The sequence below is a fragment of the Tyto alba genome, unplaced genomic scaffold (assembly GCF_018691265.1).
Source record: "Tyto alba isolate M040663 unplaced genomic scaffold, T.alba_DEE_v4.0 Super-Scaffold_13, whole genome shotgun sequence".
In the NCBI taxonomy this organism is placed as follows: domain Eukaryota; kingdom Metazoa; phylum Chordata; class Aves; order Strigiformes; family Tytonidae; genus Tyto; species Tyto alba.
This window is the reverse complement of record NW_024881275.1, coordinates 10,484,131-10,501,678: the sequence shown is the minus strand read 5'-3', so window position 1 is coordinate 10,501,678 and position 17,548 is coordinate 10,484,131.

Below are 17,548 nucleotides of genomic sequence, written 5' to 3'. Positions count from 1 at the left end.
CTGAAGGTAACATAATCCTGTGCTGTATCCATGTATTTTCTGTATTGCAAAGAACACCAACTAAAAATTCTTGCAGCTGTATAAGTTATTCAGGGGACAAATGCTCACTGTAAACTCTCACACACAGTGGATCTTTGACTGGACACAGTTCAATAATGTGTGAAGGGCACACAGCAGCTTGTAAAAGAGAAATTAATATTTCCTCATCATATCAGAGGTACCTCACAAGCATGAAAAATGGAACAGAGATAAATATGAAAGGTTAAGAAAAAAATCCCAAATGCTTCACTTTCCAAGCAAAAGCCTTACAGGTTCTGAAAATATAAAAGCCATTTGCCCAGGTCCTGGACACCTGCATTTTATTCACAGACAAGGAAATGAGCAATTCCTTTTAAAATCTGGGGGTTTTTTTCCATGTTTAGGCTTCTCCTGGGACCTCACATGTTGTTAATAAAATCTTTTGCTATTCTGACTATAATGTCAGAAATGCATCTATGCTTCAAAAGGCAAGAAGTTTATATTCACTAAACCACAAGTCACCACCTTAGACAAAATCTGCACGCATGAAAGAAAAAAGTTTCTCATTTACATCAAATTACCCATAAAAAGCCCAACATCGTAACTCTGTGTAGGTCTGCTGAATATTCAGTGTATCAAAATTAATGATATACTTCAGAGCAATTTTGCATGAGCCAGTGACTTTTCCCCTTAGCAGGTATATTTAAACATTCAGATACAGTGGAGAATTACATTATTAAAATGTGCTGCAGAGTATATTAAAAACTAACTGCTGCTGAAAGTTTGTTTGTTTTGCATAGCAATTCTCTTTCTAACTCTTGCTAATGATCATTACTGTTACTGAAGTCTACATAACTTCATCATCTGATTGGTGGGAAGCAGGGAAAGGGAAAAGAAAGAGAGAAGAAGAAATCTCACCAGCCAGCGCAATGCCTTTGGTCAACAGAGAACAGGGACTTTGACAGAAGTCAGCTGCCTCCTTGGGTCGTTGCTCTGAGATGGCACCATGACCCTCAAGAGGCTGCAAAAGAAACCCAGCCATCACGTTACCACTGAGAGAAGGTCAGAGCATGCACAAAGCACTGCTGTTGTAATAAAAATCTGATGGACTGTTCCCAGGATGAGCATTATTTGTCCTTCTCCAGCTACTGTTCAACCACAGGAATGAACATTAATTGTCTTCCTGATAGATACTTTCACCTTCCAATGGATTAGATCAGTTATAGGATCCAGGTCCTGCATTAGTGTGGGACATTTTGGAAAAACACATGAAGTAAAAACACTTTAGAGAGATCATGATGAAGAAAAATCATACTCCAATACTGCATTTAAATGTTTCCTCCTGCTGCCACCTAGGTCCATCAGAAAAGAAGAAAAAATGACTCACTCTGACAAGATTATACTAACAAGGCAGTAAAGAGCGCCCTACCTCTCATTCATATGCCAGCCACTACCACCTGTGTGAAGAATGTGTGCCAAACAATCTGGCTAGAGTCTGCTTCTCATTATATAGTAATTTATTTTACAATGTATCAGGCTATGTTCTCTTCAACAGCTGATTTTTGCTCTGCAGTAATTTGTTTTTGTGATAAAAAATCTTCAAGGTCAATAAAGATGCGTAAAAATGTTAGAATATGAATTTAAAAATAAAATGGATGAGTAAAACTCACATTTCTCACAGCTTTGTCTTAGTAGTGTGTAGACACGCTTTTTGCCTTGACACTTGCAGGCTGACAGCATCTGTGCCATATTTCCTCTGCAAGTAGAAAGAGGGGAATTAATATTTGTTTAGTTCTTTTCTTAAACAAGCTTTATATAGTAGACACACAACAAGCATGCACAAACTAAAATCTATAAAAACCTTGTCTTTCATTTCATTTTCCAGTGCAAATCCTGAATATGTTATAGGCTTGTCATCATTTAACATCAGGAGACCAGAATGATGTGCATGACACTGCTCTGTTTGTCAGTAGCAAAGATAGCTAACTTTAACCAGGTGTAAATGAAACTTTAGAGATGGGCTTTACTCTTGCACCAGTCTGATAAGTATCAGATTGCATTGTCAAACAATATAGCATTTTGTTTACCAACATTTTTTACTAAAAGTTGCTCATTTACTGCCTTTCTTTTTTCTTTTTTTTTTTTTTTTTTTTTTCTCAGGCTAATCTTTTGGGATAGCAAGGACATCTGGCTTCCTCTTCAGCCATACTGCTCACTTGTCTGGGTGTGAATGGGCTTCTCTGGATTTATAAAAGCTATTCCAATTTTAACCAATATGATGAAAACTGGTTGTCGTACAACTGTCTGGTAGTGCAAACTGCATTCTACTTATGCTGGGAGGTGGGAAAGTTTCCAGACATCCTACTGCAGAGGATTTTATGTGTAAAGAATATGCCTCCTCAAAGCTACATTCAACAGGTCCGTCAGTGTCATTTCCAGCTAAATCCCACCAGCTTCACAGTAATTTTGTTTGCTTGTTTTATGTTTGACTTTTCTATAAGACATGATTTATACACACATTCTGATGTCCTGGCTTTGACTGACCAGCCTCAACTTCATGCACAAGTCTGTGCCATTCCTTGCAATAACATATGTAAAGATCTCACATGATAGTTCTTACTAGTAAAGGACACCTTCTGTTCACTCTAACTCCTCTAAATAATCTCACGCTGCTGCTCACTTTAACATCCTTGATTTGAAGAACACTAAAACAATGTTCTACTTCCAGGAAAATTCCCATCAAGATCATAATAATTGCTTGTGATTCCTTATCCTCTTCTATGGAAGAATAGCAGAGTTCAATACAGTAATTTATTTTGCTTCCTTCAATTGCCTCTGCCTGATAAAAACATGGAAGATCCCTGGAGACCAGAAAGAAGAAGCTGAGAGCAACAAAAAAATTCAAAACACAATTATAGCTCCCAGTTCAGATGTATCTATTTACCTCCTATGATTGCACTCTACCTGCCCTAGCTAGGTTTCCTACAAAATAAGGACACTGGATGGCTCTCTGACTACCTCTGCATCCATTGTCACTTTCATTTTGATAGGAGAACAAAAAAAGTGATTAGCTGTTAATAGGAGGCTAATGCAGGAGTGAGAAAACACACAGCCTCTGCTCAAAGTACACTGACCTCAGGAAGAATATAATGAAGCAAGATGCAGGTGGTGGAAAATACTTTATAAACACTCTTAATTGCAAACAAAGCTTTTGCCAATACTTGCGTCATCCTTCATATCTATCTACATCCATCAGCTTGGAGAGTAATCCTCAGGAAACCAAGTGCTCTTAATTCCACTGTTCATTGAACCACTCACTTATTTGTAGCGCACTGCCTGTACCTGTCTTAGACTGCAAACTTCTGGGGACAAGTCCCCACTTTGTTTTGCTTGCACAGCAACAAGCATGTACAAAACCTCTAACATTCTCTATCTGGGAGATCTGGCATGAAACCCAAACAACCCATGTTTGTTCTGATATGGCAAAATCAAGCTCCTCACCCCAGCTATCAGTGAAATTTAGATAACCTCCAAATAAAGTAACAGAGACACAGTATATAGCATACTCCTGCAGCTGCTAAAGCACAGAGTAACTACAGAAGTCAGAGCTATGGTTCAGAAGGTTTTTCTTTCAGGCCTTCATATCTTTCCAGGCAGCAAGATGACCACAAAAATCTGAAGGAATGGATATAAACTTAATGCCTAGCCAAAAGATTGACTTATTCATCTGACCTTTCCTGCATGCCACGATAATTCAAGCACTGATAAAGCACCCAGCAAATTGATGCATGTACAGTATGTGGTCTCTTAATTGGCTGTTAAGGTTAGAAGAATACTGATTAAGAAACAGGAAAACGATTTGTTACTACCATGAGCAGCTTCAGTATAAACTCTAACTATACAATTATTTACAGTCTGTTACAGTAAGCTTCCACAAAAAGGGGCCAGAAAGAAACCAAAAACAAAAACAAAAACAAAAACAAAAACAAAAACAAAAACAAAAACAAACAACAAAACCCCAAATCATTCTGTAAAGCAGCTTTTGTGCCAACACTGACAAACTGCTTAGCATTTCCCACTGCTGAGGTTAAGTGCTAGGGCATGTCAGAGCAGACCAAGAAACATTCTGAGGAGGCAGACCTTCATCAGGCTGCTTTGTTTTTCTAATTTTAGGAACCAGCCGGAGAGTATCAGAGGTCAAATCACTACTTCAGGTGACCGAGTAGCCATGAGACACTGAATCTGGAAAGAATAACCTTCAGTGACTGCATCCAGGAAGAATAATTCAGGTCTGTAGGCAGAATTCCCCATTCCTTGCCGCCTGTGAATTCGTACCGGTACTGCTACACACAATGCAGTCAGAACGACAATCCCTTTTGCCTGCTTTTTACCAGCATAAATTAAGACCAAACTGAAAAGGCAGTGGTCATTTAGGTGTGTTCCTTGAAGTGTGTTACATACCTATTGTCAATGCAACATAAAGCGTACCGAACTCGACAGAAACAAAGGAGTATGCTGATGTACACCTAGATCAATGGGATGCTTGTCTGTCAGATCTTCTGATGTATTTCTATCTCTGTCATTCTGTCAGTTGCACAAATCTATTCTTAAAATAATGAAAATCAGATCCTTGCTTTGCACTGTCCAGGTTGCATCACACAATGTTTTGCACATTTTTATCCAGACTGTTCAAGGTCACAGTTCAAGAGAGCTACAAAAATGCAGCTTGTGGTCAATTAATCAGGGCAATACTAGTGAGAAACTTGACACTCATCAGAGGAGCAAAATGCAGCCTGATTTTTCTAGCCCATATTGTAAGAAGTAATTGCTGTTCTAGCATCTAATGCAAAAACAGTTGTCTTTTCTGGCGGCTAATCCCTGGCAGATGGAAACACAAGTTTGCAGCTTAGTGCATTAGTGATTCTTCATTGTGTTGGCTGTGTGGTAATACCAAATGCATTACGCATCAGTAGGACAGAACCAGTGAATAACAAAGCAGTCAGATAATGCCTCAGAGACACCATTTTCTTTCACTGTATATACACATTCTTCTTAGGGCTTCTGCTCCAGACTTCCCCCCACTGACCATAGCAAGTCTTTCTCACTGCCTCCCTCTCATATGGTCAGATATTTTACTGGACATTGCAGAATGTGTCAGCTGTCAGACCTCTTCCTTTCTGGAAGAAGTGTGTCCAGTGATGAGTAAGTTTAAAAGTTATTAACACTCCATCCCTCTTCAGAGCTGATTACACAGTTTGTACACCTGAAGAAACCCTACTGTATTAACAAATCAGGCCAAAGTACTTCTTTCATTTTGATGTGGGCTTTTTTCCCAGCAGTACATTCCAGACCACGAAAACTGGTATTTTAGCTTCATAATTTGTTCACTCAGCAGGGACCTTTGAAAACCAGGTGTGCCTGTTGGTGACATCTACTGGTAACTAGCATCCAGCCCTGCAGGGGCTGGGAAGTGAATATTGCAGGCCTGTAGGGACACCCAAGTCTGCTCCACAACTAGGTTTGCTCTTGCCTTTGACATAGCATACAGACAAAGCACTAAAAATTAAGAGTTAAAATAAATCTGAGTTACATGTTTCCTTGTGTCCCCTAGATTTCCACAATTTCATCTTTATGTAATGTTTTCCTTGAGATTACTCTAGATTTGTGAGTTTAAGAGGATCATGCAAGAGAATTAGTAAATTTGTAGACAAAAATCTTTAAAAAGAAACCCTAAAAACACTGCTGCTGAATGACCTAAGAGAATCAGAGCATAACAGTCTTTGTATTGTTACTATAAAATATTCTGAGTTTCATGAAAGAATAATTATCAGAATAAGTTTGAACATGGTTCCTCTTCCACTGATTGCACATGCTTTCACTGGCCATAGACAAGCAGTAGGAAGCCAGAGTAGGGAACAACTCTGCTGTACCTGTGAAACTGCAGTCACCTCCATCAGGACCCAGTGTTCTTTAAGGAAACCACCTTGTATTGAAAGCGTGAAAAAGTGTACGTTTTGGAAAGAGTCAGCAGCTCCCTTTACAACTCAGTCTTCCTGATAGTGGTTGAACAAGTATGTCCGCTTGGCACCATTACTCAGGCCAATAATTACTGGTTTCTTGTCACTCTGCTATAGATGGTGTCACAATGTCAGGTATTTCCTTGGGGGATCTTGGACAGCCTTGGATGTTTTCTTGTTTTAATAAATTCTACCATTCCTTTGGGTGCCCAGAGCTTTTTTCAAAAAAGTTACAGAAAGCTTGACCAGGAAAGTCCTGCCATACTGGGAAGGATGCGTGCTTGGTCTGCAGTGATTTTGCGGAGAAGAGGCACAAGGAAATACAGCTTGAAATCCACATGGTCTCTCCCCTTGAGCTCTGGCAGACCTGTAGAAAGAAGAAAATTTTCAAAGTTCACAGCTATCTGCTGAGAATAGATGATCAGATGAATCTATCAACAGGAGTACATAGACCTGGGAAACAAGATTGCCAGCCACTGGATCCTCTCTGGCTTAGACTCTTGTTGCATGCTGTCATAAGGTGACAGTCCTACCTACAGCAAAGAAAGAGGAGGATCACACCCTGTGTACAGCAACATCAGCTTCGAAATGAAGCAAGAGTCCAAATTTGGGCTAAACTGAGAAACCACAGTTCAGCTGGGGTGTTACCAGATGAGGAGGGGCTCACCTGCCCCTGTCTCTGCTCCACCAGCTGCCATGGCAGCACATCTTCCAGGGATGACGGCACCGGCTCGGCAGGGTGGCTGCAGCACACCCACAGCCAGGCGCTCAGCTGCCCGCCAGCCGGGTGTATCCGTCTGTGACGATAAACAGGGACTCTGAGGCCCTCTGTGTGGTGCGATACCTCCTCCTTGCAGGGATGTGCATATAAATGTGATGGGGTTTTGTTCTATTTCAAGGTGGATGAATGCATGTTTGTATGTATGCATGTACCTATCTGTGTGTCTGTGTGTGTGTCTATCTATCTATCTATCTATCTATCTATCTATCTATCTATCTATCTATCTATCTATCTATCTATCTATCTATCTATCATCTATCTATAATTTTTTTCTTTTTTTTTTTTTTTTTTCTCTGTGTCAGTAGCACTACGGAGTCTTCTACATTTTCCCAGGCCAGTTGATAATATTTTTAGCAAAATTCCCTATTCCTGTTGTTGATGCAACTGTTCTCTAAAAAATCTGAGTATGGGCTGAGGCCTGCTCCTGCAAACAGTGCTTCAGAGGCTCTCACCAGGATGCTGCTGTGCTGGTGGTACCTCTGTAGCAATAAACACGATTGCTTGCCTCTATAATTCCTAGCCCCATATGCTCTCAGTGTCAATCTTAGCCTTGGACTGATGCTGTTTCCTTCTCTCCTGCCCTCTTCACACACAAGCATCTTCACACACCTCTTCACACCCCTGCACCAGAACCAGACTGCACAGTTTAGGTGCTTTCTAGAAAGAGGCAAGAGGACAAAACACCTATTCTAAGGCTGTGAGTGGAGATGATGGACCATGTCAGAATGATCTTTGAACATGGTGACTTTGCCTGAGCTAGGAGAATAAGCCTAGCAACATGGAAGAAAGTTTGGTTTATGGCACAGGACTACATGTTTTTAAAAACCGTAATCTGGCTTCTCTGCAGAATTGGTTGTAGACACCCTGATTTTGATAATCCTGCTTAACTATAGAACTGGTTTTGTGTCTCCACTGCTGCCATTCTCCAAAATATGCCATAGAGCTATTCTGTTAGTTTTCATTCCGTCTTATTTTTATGTCTTAATAATATCATCACAGTGCTACATTAGGTCTGGAGAGAGGAAGGGGCAGTCCAGTAAGGAAAAGGGAGGAAAGGTGCAAGTACAGCTCAGAAAGCCACAAATGTCTCAGACAGGTTCTGCACTTACCATGCCAGAATGTTCCGTAACCTGGTCCTGAGCAGTTTTTCTTCACATTGCTGGATTGTTGGCTTAACACTGATTTCCACCATGTTTTTACCTTCACTCATGAGGTTACCATGGAAACTCCTATGCCTGAGAAACTGGGAAGACTGAGCTGTAGGACTGGAGAATACATAAATCAGTAAGCAGGAAAGTAAGTCAGAAACACTGCAGGGACTCAGATGTGCACCTTTTCATCAAAGCCATACCCGAAAATGCATTACAGAGCGCGAGAAACATTCCTTATCCTAACAGAAACCACATGCTATAGAAGCAGGGCACAGGCTAGTTAAGAAGATGATGATCTAAAATCTAGAGAGCACAAGGAAGACATAACCTTCTTGCATGAAAATGTTTGATTATTAACATCATCCTAGAGTCTGATAAATGCCCAGCTTTCCCCAGCTTGTCCCAGGAAATAATTTTGGCCTTCCTAGCCTTGAGACCACAATCAATTTCCCTCCTTTCCTAGTAGCATAAATTAGTTTTAACCAGTATCTCATAAAGGAATAACTCTCTTGTATCTTCCTTCTTCCCACACTGTTATTGTCCCCCCTTCTTCCTTCTCTACTTCATGCAGCCCAATATATCAGAATTTGATTTGCTGGCTCGACCTAGTATGTGTACTTAGGGATGCACTATGTGTTAACATTTTTTGCGTGTGAGTGAGAGACACACTGCACACAAAGAAAGGGATTCTGCCTCTGTCAGCTGCACAACTGTCAGATATTAGAGGCAGCACAGAGTAGCTTGTACTCTATGGATCACAAACAAAAGACTGGGGAACGAGGTGTTGCAAAAGTGGACTTAGTTGTTTCCCTCCCTTCGCTGTTTACTGATATATTTAATAGCAACAAAATTCAGTGTCTCCATTTAATAAATAAGGTAAAATATTTTACATGGTCATCTTGATTAAGTTACTGATGCTCCTAAAAGAATTAGGATACATGAAGAATTAAGCTACTTAAGAAAGCACCTTCTTTTCTTCTCTCTCTTCTGCATACCTGACTCTCAGTTACAGCATCGATGGCAGCCTTTCTGCTGGCTGGTAGTTGCATGCTCACAGCATCAGCTGTATTGAGTAAATTTGGGGAATAAAACTGAGGACTGTGCTCCTTCTTTCATAAGAATTCAAACCAACCTGCTAAATGAATTGACTCCACTTCTCTGTGACCTTCAGGGCAGCACAGTTGCAGTCTAACGCTCCCTACTTAAAACGTGTGCTTTTTTTCGTCAAGGGTAAGGCACCATACAACCTTACATTCAATGATGTCTCAGGAGACTGGAGGTCAAAATCATGCCATTTGCAATTACTTTTTATATGACAGCAGACACAGCCTGTGTCTTAGACAAACAGAAAGCAATTACTTCTGTTGCTAACTAGGCCCTTTGATCACTTTATTGCTGAACAAGTTATTATTATTTTATCAACTGTTCTTAATCTTTTACTATGGTGAAGTCTTATTTTCCCCTACTGTCATTCTGAAAAGACAGTCTCTGCACGATTTTCTTTTCTTGATCTGAATTGTTTATGGTGTCAAGGTTTCATGGAAATACTGGAGTTTTCATTAGTCTTGTATTTGCACAGCAAAGCTCCTGTTTGATTTTATGCACAAGGGAGTGAGAAGCAGAAATCTCCATAGAAGACAAAAAGGAAATGATACTTGGTAGTGTGAGAAAGGCAACTTGCAGGGATTCACATCATTGGGAAAGTCAATTTGCAGCAAATCACTGTACCAGAAGAGATTGGAGACCAGGGCTGCTTTATACACAGGACACCTGCATTTCTCCAGTCTAATATATGCCATTTCAGTCACACAGTCTTCCTAGGGATAATCCAAATTATGAATTAGTCTTTTCCCAAAATTTGGCAAGTTTCCATGCTGTCATCTTCTTCTTCCCCCTCCTCCCATCAAAATACATGGTTTGGGTTTTGATGACAATCAAAATGGGTTTGTCAAACTGCCCGTGTCTAGCCATCAAACCAGGAAGATCTTCTCCCAGATCCAGTCAGAAGAAGAACCCTTTTGGAAAAGGGACTTCAAATACCTTTTCCTTGGTGCTGCATGTCAATATTCAGTAACTCCAGAGCACAGGCTTTTGCCTTCTGCTCTCAGGATAACAGTACCAGCAAAAACTTACTACAAGGTTCAGAGTCCTTATTGCCATGCTGACTATTAATAACTGCTAGTTATATTTAAAAAGGTGTCAGGAAGACACTTTAGGAAATTCAAGTTAATCAATATATGACTAATTTTCTAACCCAAGTTACCAAGTCACATGTTTTACAGGGTATTCCTGTTGCCTGTAGAGAGATGGGTATGTATAATCCCTTTATGCTGTGGAAAGGACACTTGGGAAAATTTTGGTAGAGATTGTCACAGAAGGAGTTTTATGTTCATCAGATGCAGAGCTGGATCACAATGGGGACCTTTAGGTCTTCAGCAGGTCTGCAGGGAACCCTTTCTAACAACATAAATTTGCATGCCCTGAGGCTGCTTTAATTTGCACCAAAGATTAGATCAGTCTCTGCATACTGCCTGGCAGATAATAGGGAGGCTAGATCCACTTTGGATGCCCAATAGCAGCTTCTAATGATCAGAAGGACTGCTTGACAAGTTGACTGGAAGGGAGATTGACTAGGAATGAAAAAGGACCACTATATACGTAAATGATACTCATTCACTTATTCTGACAAAGAAAGCTTGCAAATATTGTAAAAGTCCAAGTATTGATGCATATGTAGCTAATGCTAAAGAGTTGACAGTTGTGAAAGGGGTGATGGCAAATACAGAGAACAGCAGTAGTTTTGCAAGAGTAAAGTACCACTATGAGGAGCACTTAGCAGAAAAACATCCTACAAGATGATCCACCATGCCCTGGAGCTGCTAATTGCAAGGTTTTCTATTTAAATGTATATTCTCCCACAGCTTCTGTGAGGTGAGAAATGTGCTTAATTTTCTTTCAGACTCCCTGACATTTTCTGATACTGTTCTTATGTTATCTACATCGGTTTAAACCATTTCAGCTGTAGAAGCTATGTTTACATGCAGGTTTGCTTCACATATTATCGTCTGCTTATAACAGTGTTTGAATTAACAGTTATTTTAGATTTCCTATTAATATACAAATATTTTACTATGTGGTTGCTTTCATAGTGTTGAAATGGTGCATGTATGCCTGTTTTTCAGTCTTGGACTTGACCGTGACAGATGTTCACTGTTTACACTGCGTTATGCTTTGTTAAAAAGGTTTTGTTGGGGAGGAGCAAGGCCAGCTTTCTATTTGACTTATCCTGAATGCTCCACTCTGAAGACTAAGTGGACATCTTTGGATCTGCAAAACAGAGATGAGAGCTTGATACACAGGTGTAGATGGGAAGATACCCAGGAATAACAATAAGAAAGCACAGTTAATATTTTGGCATGCAGTACTGAGAAGAATATAGCAATATACAAAAGTTCTTCTGGCTCCAAAGCAAGGAAACGGAAAAGCACTTATATAATAGGTTAAATAATCTACAGCTACTGCATTATAAAGCTCAAGTACATCCACCATGTTATTTTTTTTGCATTTGAATGTTTGCATCTGAAAACTGTCTCCTCTTAGACCTGATCAAAATCAGTAGGAGTGTTAAAAGAGATCTCAGGAGTCTGATAATTAAGTCTTTGTTTAACATTGTTGAGATTTTAGGTACAAGTTTTATTGTGTGGGCATTGAACACTGCTGTTCATTCTAAAAGGTAGAAGTCACAATTTTATTAATAGCTTTTCACTATCAGGCCAAAATGGCTAATGAGATTTCATTTCAGACACTAACTTAACACCTCAGATTTTATGGAAAGCAATACCTTCCTAAATCCTTCTCAGTAAAATGAGAATTGCTTGCTCACATAGCTGGGCCCTTCTCTGACTTCCTGCCTCCAACATCTAAATCCAGGTATGAGCTACATGGTAGCAATCGCCTGAAGCCCATAGGCTGTGATATTGCTGTTAACAGCTGCTTACATCTGCATCACCACTTCTGTTTATTCTAAACCGAGATACAGGGATGAATGTGGAACGGAAATACAATATCAACCATACTGCTTAATGGACTCCTGCTGCTAGTGGTGATCCAGCATCCCAGATAATGACCAGTAGCACCTGATTTTTTAATATGCATGCTTTTGTGAATAAGTTCTAAAGATCAGAATGTTACACTAGAATGAAAGGAAGAAACCTTATGCCCCAGGAGGAGAGGCATGATCCATGTTTGCAGGGCTGGGGTCAGAGTATTGTTGACCAGATTCCTGAAGAAGTGGCACCTTGGCTCCTCAAGGATTCCATAAAAAGACCACTTTCTTTTATAATTGGAATTGTGGACATTAGAAAGACTTGTACGTATGCAACTCAAAATGCAAAGGAAAACACCATTCATTATCAAATAGTCAATATGGTTTAGAATAATTGCTACAGGAACCATTTTTCCATAGAATCCTATTGGAATATTACTTCCCATAGAGTTTCCTGTAAAAATAAAAAATCAACTTAGACTGGTGAAAAGCCATTTGAATTCCAACTTCATTGATTTCCCCTCCTCTCTTTTCTTCCACGGGTACAACTAAATGCAAACATTGTTCTGGTTGCTGACACCTCAAGATTTACCTGTTCTGTGGTGTGCCTGGCTGGGCATTTAAACAGACTAGATCCTGAATAGTAGACTCATAGAGTATCCTGGATTGTAAGCATTATATCAATTTATCAGGTCAGAAGTATCACATTCAGTGACAGACAACCTATAGGTACAGAGACTGTCATCTCCAGTACCTGGGAATTTCCTCAGTTACTTTCCTTGATAATTCACGTTTAATCAATACAAAGAAAAGTAATACTACAAAAGCTTGCAGTAGCATTAGACCATCTAGTAATTTTCAGACAACAGCAAAATCATATTGATATGGGACTGGCATAACCACCTGCTGAGGGGCAAAATCTCTGTAGAGGCACAGCTATGACATTATAATTCATACTGAAGCTCAGTTACAATGCATCCACAGTATTTTATTGGGACATTCAGTTTCTGGCTTATGTGACTTAAGAGAGAAAATATTTTGCTTTTTGGAAAAATGTCTTTAAAATGAGTGAGGAGAACAGGACCTAATTACGATTTTTGTCCCTTCTTCATGTTCTTTCCTTTATTTATGTTGTTTCGTTTTGTTTTTTTTTTTTTTTTCCCTATTCCTTAACTAAATCTGCCTGTACTCCAGATAATGGACTAAATTTAATCTTAGCCTATAGGCATCATCAAAGAGGAAGAAGGGATTGAAAATGAAGTAGCAAGTGATTTCCAAGTACACCTGTGTTTCCACACCAGAGGTTGTCTTATTAAATGTCTGTTCATGAGGAGGTTTGCTTGTCTGCTTGTTTGGTTTTCCCTGTCAAAACTGCCAAAGAGCTTCAGATTACCTGCCTTTTCAGTTCCACAGGCAGCTAATCAGACAACCTTTATAACTGAACTTTTGAAAATAAGTTTAAACAATATATTTTTAAATATTTTAGATTAAGATTTTGTCAGAACCAATGCCAGTTAACATTCATACATTTAGTGAAAAGGACATCTCAATGTCATTATCAGAGTCACATAATACCTTGCCTTTCTTGTTTGGATCAGACTGTAGCCAATTTTTTCTATGGGCATCAGTTTCCACTCATTCCCACAGGTCTTTAATTAGCAAAATATTCATCATTGAAGCACTGGTCTTGAAACTGTGGTGCATACTCTTATGAAAGGTAATCCAAACTAATTTTTCATTGCTTCCCAAAGAGGTTTCAGCTCAGATGTAGTCTGAGCACACTTTCCCTCAGAATATATGCTTGTAATTGTACACATATTATCAATCCTGAATTTTTTTTAGGAGACACCATTTAAGACCCTCATGTCAATTATTTAAAATAAACTTTCTGTTTTCTTGTTGGTTTTCATTTCAGCTGTCAAGCTTGTTCTTTCCCATTTTCAAGACTTTACATTTTCTATTTATATTGCTGATCTACCTTTGGGCAGCTGAAATTGCCCCTGGGGTGAACAGCTGGCCTAGGCAGCAACCTGGCTCTTGGATGTGGAAATAGATTAAAAACTGGGGAAACATTTTATTAAAAATTCATCCTTCCTTCCTTCCTTCCTTCCTTCCTTCCTTCCTTCCTTCCTTCCTTCCTTCCTTCCTTCCTTCCTTCCTTCCTTCCTTCCTTCCTTCCTTCCTTCCTTCCTTCCTTCCTTCCTTCCTTCCTTCCTTCCTTCCTTCCTTCCTTCCTTCCTTCCTTCCTTCCTTCCTTCCTTCCTTCCTTCCTTCCTTCCTTCCTTCCTTCCTTCCTTCCTTCCTTCCTTCCTTCCTTCCTTCCTTCCTTCCTTCCTTCCTTCCTTCCTTCCTTCCTTCCTTCCTTCCTTCCTTCCTTCCTTCCTTCCTTCCTTCCTTCCTTCCTTCCTTCCTTCCTTCCTTCCTTCCTTCCTTCCTTCCTTCCTTCCTTCCTTCCTTCCTTCCTTCCTTCCTTCCTTCCTTCCTTCCTTCCTTCCTTCCTTCCTTCCTTCCTTCCTTCCTTCCTTCCTTCCTTCCTTCCTTCCTTCCTTCCTTCCTTCCTTCCTTCCTTCCTTCCTTCCTTCCTTCCTTCCTTCCTTCCTTCCTTCCTTCCTTCCTTCCTTCCTTCCTTCCTTCCTTCCTTCCTTCCTTCCTTCCTTCCTTCCTTCCTTCCTTCCTTCCTTCCTTCCTTCCTTCCTTCCTTCCTTCCTTCCTTCCTTCCTTCCTTCCTTCCTTCCTTCCTTCCTTCCTTCCTTCCTTCCTTCCTTCCTTCCTTCCTTCCTTCCTTCCTTCCTTCCTTCCTTCCTTCCTTCCTTCCTTCCTTCCTTCCTTCCTTCCTTCCTTCCTTCCTTCCTTCCTTCCTTCCTTCCTTCCTTCCTTCCTTCCTTCCTTCCTTCCTTCCTTCCTTCCTTCCTTCCTTCCTTCCTTCCTTCCTTCCTTCCTTCCTTCCTTCCTTCCTTCCTTCCTTCCTTCCTTCCTTCCTTCCTTCCTTCCTTCCTTCCTTCCTTCCTTCCTTCCTTCCTTCCTTCCTTCCTTCCTTCCTTCCTTCCTTCCTTCCTTCCTTCCTTCCTTCCTTCCTTCCTTCCTTCCTTCCTTCCTTCCTTCCTTCCTTCCTTCCTTCCTTCCTTCCTTCCTTCCTTCCTTCCTTCCTTCCTTCCTTCCTTCCTTCCTTCCTTCCTTCCTTCCTTCCTTCCTTCCTTCCTTCCTTCCTTCCTTCCTTCCTTCCTTCCTTCCTTCCTTCCTTCCTTCCTTCCTTCCTTCCTTCCTTCCTTCCTTCCTTCCTTCCTTCCTTCCTTCCTTCCTTCCTTCCTTCCTTCCTTCCTTCCTTCCTTCCTTCCTTCCTTCCTTCCTTCCTTCCTTCCTTCCTTCCTTCCTTCCTTCCTTCCTTCCTTCCTTCCTTCCTTCCTTCCTTCCTTCCTTCCTTCCTTCCTTCCTTCCTTCCTTCCTTCCTTCCTTCCTTCCTTCCTTCCTTCCTTCCTTCCTTCCTTCCTTCCTTCCTTCCTTCCTTCCTTCCTTCCTTCCTTCCTTCCTTCCTTCCTTCCTTCCTTCCTTCCTTCCTTCCTTCCTTCCTTCCTTCCTTCCTTCCTTCCTTCCTTCCTTCCTTCCTTCCTTCCTTCCTTCCTTCCTTCCTTCCTTCCTTCCTTCCTTCCTTCCTTCCTTCCTTCCTTCCTTCCTTCCTTCCTTCCTTCCTTCCTTCCTTCCTTCCTTCCTTCCTTCCTTCCTTCCTTCCTTCCTTCCTTCCTTCCTTCCTTCCTTCCTTCCTTCCTTCCTTCCTTCCTTCCTTCCTTCCTTCCTTCCTTCCTTCCTTCCTTCCTTCCTTCCTTCCTTCCTTCCTTCCTTCCTTCCTTCCTTCCTTCCTTCCTTCCTTCCTTCCTTCCTTCCTTCCTTCCTTCCTTCCTTCCTTCCTTCCTTCCTTCCTTCCTTCCTTCCTTCCTTCCTTCCTTCCTTCCTTCCTTCCTTCCTTCCTTCCTTCCTTCCTTCCTTCCTTCCTTCCTTCCTTCCTTCCTTCCTTCCTTCCTTCCTTCCTTCCTTCCTTCCTTCCTTCCTTCCTTCCTTCCTTCCTGCTGCTGCCCGTCTCTGTGGTGCAGTGTTGGAGGGTGCTGACATTGGAGACTGCCACTGTCTGTCCCCAGCCCTTCTCCCACCTGCATTGCCACCCCCAGGCTCCCTTCTGTCCCTCAGGAACATGGACCAGTGCCAGGAAGTCCTGCCCCAGTGGTCTGCAAGGATGCCAAACAGCTCCCTGGCTTTCCCTCACTGTGGGTGTCCTTGGGCTGGGCACGGGGCAAAGTGGCCACGAGGACGCCTGCATGCCTCCTGCCTGCTCTTATGTGAGGATGGTGTCATGGCCTGGTGCTGAAAAACGCCAACATTTAACCTCAGCTGTCCCTCCTTAATTAGTTTTTTTTTCCCTTCTATGTTTCTTTTTTAATGTGCACTTCCCAGATTCCTTCACAGTCAGCTATCCCTTTTATGCCTTCGGGAAAGCAATATATATAGTGCAGGGCTATAAATAAGACTAGCAATGTCATGGTAACCATGGTAACTACTAGGCTTCAAACACGGATGTGTGTGAGATTTATAGAAGGCTGCCCTCGACTTTACAGCCAGATGATCTGTCCTTTTTAAAATTACACTGCTTGGAATTTGGATTTCTCACCTGGCACAAAAATTCTTTTTCTTTTAAATACTAAACAAGGAACTGGAGGTTTTTTCTTTTTTTCAAAATAAATGGGTGTTGAAAAGAATGTCTGAAAATGGATACCTTCTTTGGATGCTGATTGCAATGACACTTTGAAAACTTTTTCATTTCAGATAAAGGGAGCAGCTGTTCTTGCTCACTATCCATTGTAACTGTTATGTCTCATCTCTTCTTGTGAGGGATAATTCAATTCACTGCAAGGATGAAATGGGTGTATTCTGATCTTGTACTGGGCAGAATACCAAAGGTTCAATTTCTTAAAAATAAATGCAGCAACTGAAATACAGAGACGACTCAACTGGGATCTATCAATTGCTAAATAATAAAAAGGTGCTGCTTTGTTCCCCAGGAGAAATTGGAATTCACGACACAATTAGCACGTGAAACAGAAGAGGCCTATGGGTACCTATGCAACCCTGCCTCTGTGTCAATGCAGCAACATTCATGGGGACAGTCTCTGGGCAGTGGCCAGACATTGATTTACGAGGTGGGTAAGCACCGGACTGCAGCTCCAGCCCACACGTCCTGGCACAGTGTGCACCCCTGCCTCCCGCAAAAGCAAAGCTGTGTCTGCTGGTCCCTCAATATTTCTGCATCTAGAGCAGCTCACCTCTGGCTGCACAAATCCTCCTGGGAAGCCCGGTGGATGCTCAGATAGCTGGTTCCTGTAGACATCTGCATGGCTGGCCTGTGAGCTGGCCTGGAGGTGGTGACAGCACAGGCATCCCTTACTGTGTGTCCCCAGGAGCTTCTCCCCACTGTGATATATTACTCTGCCCTTGTGGAAACACAGATACCAAAGTCTACAGCAACCCCTCAGGTAGTGGTACTACAACA